The sequence below is a fragment of the Nanorana parkeri genome, unplaced genomic scaffold, assembly GCF_000935625.1.
Source record: "Nanorana parkeri isolate BGI_ZX_2015 unplaced genomic scaffold, ASM93562v1 scaffold928, whole genome shotgun sequence".
NCBI classification, from domain to species: Eukaryota; Metazoa; Chordata; class Amphibia; order Anura; family Dicroglossidae; genus Nanorana; species Nanorana parkeri.
Genome location: NW_017307196.1, coordinates 437,111 through 440,272, shown reverse-complemented (window position 1 = coordinate 440,272; position 3,162 = coordinate 437,111). Strand labels below are relative to the sequence as shown.

Below are 3,162 nucleotides of genomic sequence, written 5' to 3'. Positions count from 1 at the left end.
AGACCACAACCCATTATCTGCTGCCATGATGAAAACAGAAACAAGTATATTCACCTTTCTGTAATTTTCCTGGTACATCTTCACGGCAGCATGCAAAAGGCCCTGCCTCTCTGTTCTTGAATGTTTTAGTTTTGTCCTGTCCTGCCCGGATGGGGGGAGAGGAAATCTTATTAAATATTGAAGCACATGTTGCATTGATGTAAATTATTATTTGCTGTCTCACACTAAAATTCGATTTTGCACATCTACATATTATCAAGGCCCCGTTCACATTAAGCGATTTATCGCGCGGTAATTCCCGCAATATCGCGGCTATTTACCGCGCGATATCGCTCTCCAATGCAAGGCAATGGGGCAAAGGGTCCTGCTGTCGCAGGTCGTGCGTCGCTACAGCAGGACCCTTTTTGGAGCGGATTTTGCCGCAATTCCATTTTCTGCAATGCAAGCATTTGTGTGATTTGCGAATCGCACAGTGTGAATGGGGCCTACTGGTGCGCCACAGATGCGATGTGCGGTGATACGTGACAGGTGGGTGTGTATTCGATCTCGTCAGATCCGATCAGTTTGAGTTATAAGATGTAACAACGGCGGCAGATTTGGGGAGAAGAAACCCCAAGGGGATATCCTCCGTTTATACCTCTGACTACCGTCTATGATGTGTACATTCTGTATACAATGTGTAGTTATGAACAACATTCAAGTCATGGTTGGAGCTGACTAGATAGAGAGAGGGAACTCCCTAGTCCTTATCACTGGGGCACACAACTGGGCGGTGTGAATCCTAAAAAAAGAAAAGAAACTTCAGTTTTTGTATACTGAAGAACTAAAGCCGAAGCCTTTTTTTTTTTCTTGGATAGTTAAAACGCCCCGTCAGCTTTTTTTGCCATCAGTGTCCCATTCGGGAGATTTCCATTCAGTTCCTGTCCCATAGCCACAACAGGAAGTGAAAGGAAACCCCTCCAAAATGAGGGTAACTACATACAGGTGAAACTCGAATAATTAGAATATCGTGCAAAGTTCATTTATTTCACTAATGCAACTTAAAAGGTGAAACTAATATATGAGAGAGACTCATTACATGCAAAGCAAGATAACTCAAGCCGTGATTTGTCATAATTGTGATGATTATGGCTTACAGCTCATGAAAACCCCAAGAACCCCAAATCCACAACCTCAAAAACGTAGATTATTACATGCAATCAATAAAACAAGGATTGTACATAGAACAATATCGGACCTCTGAAAAGTACAAGCATGCATATGTACTCAGTACTTGGTTTGGGCCCCTTTTGCAGCACTTACGGCCATTACTTTTGCCCGATATTCTAATTATTCGAGTTTCACCTGTACATCCTGTTCAGTGTGGATGGGGCACTGAGGGTCTTTGCTCCTTCAGCCATCAGCCTGCAGGTCTGAGTGAGAACATTTGTAAAGTGTATGGCCAGTAGACAATGTAAGCTGCGCACAAATTCGGTTCGGATATTTTGGAATTCGGACGAAATTCAATTCGGTTTGTGTTTCGGATTCGGACTAAATCTGAATTTCGTTAGTTTCGGAGGAGTTTACAAATATTCGTTGCGGATACCACAGAAAACCAGATACTGATATTAATACTGAAGTCTGAAGCTACCAGACCGGAATGGCATTCAGGAGCTCCCCAGTGCAATTCGGAAATTCGGATCCCGAATGCCATTGGGGTCTAGGAGCCTCGGCTTTAGTATTATATGTATATACTGAACACGAATTTTCGTTACGGCATGTGACTTTTCTGGCCAATCAGATGCCTCCCATGTTGCTGTAACGGAAATTTGTGTTCAGACCCATTCTGATGCATTAAATGGAAAAGCACATCCGATTGGCCAGAAAAGTTACATGTCCGATTCACTTTAATTTTTTAACGAAAGTCGGAACGGCTGGCCCCACCCAGTTGGAATGACAGATTAGCATCCCCAAATGACCTGGGGATGCTGATCTGTCATTAAACAATAACAACTGGGCGGACGCCACGGCCTATTCCGCCCAGTTGTTCTTCATTGGCCGGGATCTGCTAGAAGAGTCTAGCAGGTGCCAGCCAATAGGACAAAGTTGGGGCGGAGATAGCCGTTGCTGCTAGCTCCACCCAATTTTTTTTCAAATTATTATTTATTTTAAAATATATGTTAATTTTTATTTTCTTTAAACTAATTTTCAATGATTTTCTATTCTGCTCGGTACCACGGAGGTACCGAGCAGAATAGCCGAGACGGCAGTGAGTGAGCTGTCGGAGCGTCGGCTCAGCCGATCCAGATGTGCAGAGCATGTTCTGCTGACCAAAGTGCAGCCGATGTACGGCTGATTTCAGTCGGTGTGCGGGGACACGCATGAAGTGAATAGCCCAAACAGCGTTCGGCTCACTTCACTTCGGCAGCTGTGTGAATAACCCCCTTAGTCTTCTCTTTCTGGTCTTCTTGATAAATTGCTACCTGCCTGGCTCCAACAGTCATGTCCTGGAACAAGCAAGGTGGGTCAGAGTGAGCACCAAGCTTCTTATACTGGTTCTGTGTCGGTATTTGAAAAAGCACTGAAGCCAAAGGCTGACCATGACAGCCAGGCAGAGAGCGACACATTTCCTCAGTCTGCATTCCTCCCACTGACTGATAGATGGCGCTCTCCCATGGGGTGGGAAACTCCGGCCGTGCTTTAACTACAAATCCCAACATGCATCTGCCTCCGGGAGTCATGCCTGTAACTGTCAGTCTTGCAATGCCTCATGGGACTTGTAGTTCCACGTAGAGATTGCAGTCCATCACAGGGTTCCCTGTAGGGGAGATTCCCATTTACTTCCTGTCCCATAGACAGAACAGGAAATAAAAAACAAATCCCTCAAACGTTAAAGAAAATCCTATTTTTAGTTGTCACCAGAACAGGTGTCCCCATTGGACAATTAACCCCTCGCCACCTGTCTATGTGACAACTGTAAAATTTTGGGGTTTAATATCACTTTCTGTACCGGAGATCATAAGTAATAAAAACCTGACAGGGGTGTTAACATTCTCAAGCATTTGCTATTCAGTCTATGGGGCCAAAACGAGCTGGAATATGACAGTGACAGGCGTTTTGCTTATTGTGACAAAACGCTCAGATGTAAACAGGGTCATAGAAATTAAAAGGATTTTTGGGGGG

The 3,162-nt window shown here is 44.4% G+C and overlaps 1 protein-coding gene across 1 annotated transcript in view; it reads right to left on the bottom strand.

The window, feature by feature from the left end:
* Nucleotides 1-3,162, bottom strand: part of LOC108795063 (cholesterol 24-hydroxylase-like) — a 25,788-nt gene that overhangs the window by 20,560 nt on the left and 2,066 nt on the right. The gene's annotated exons all lie outside the window — the stretch shown is intronic.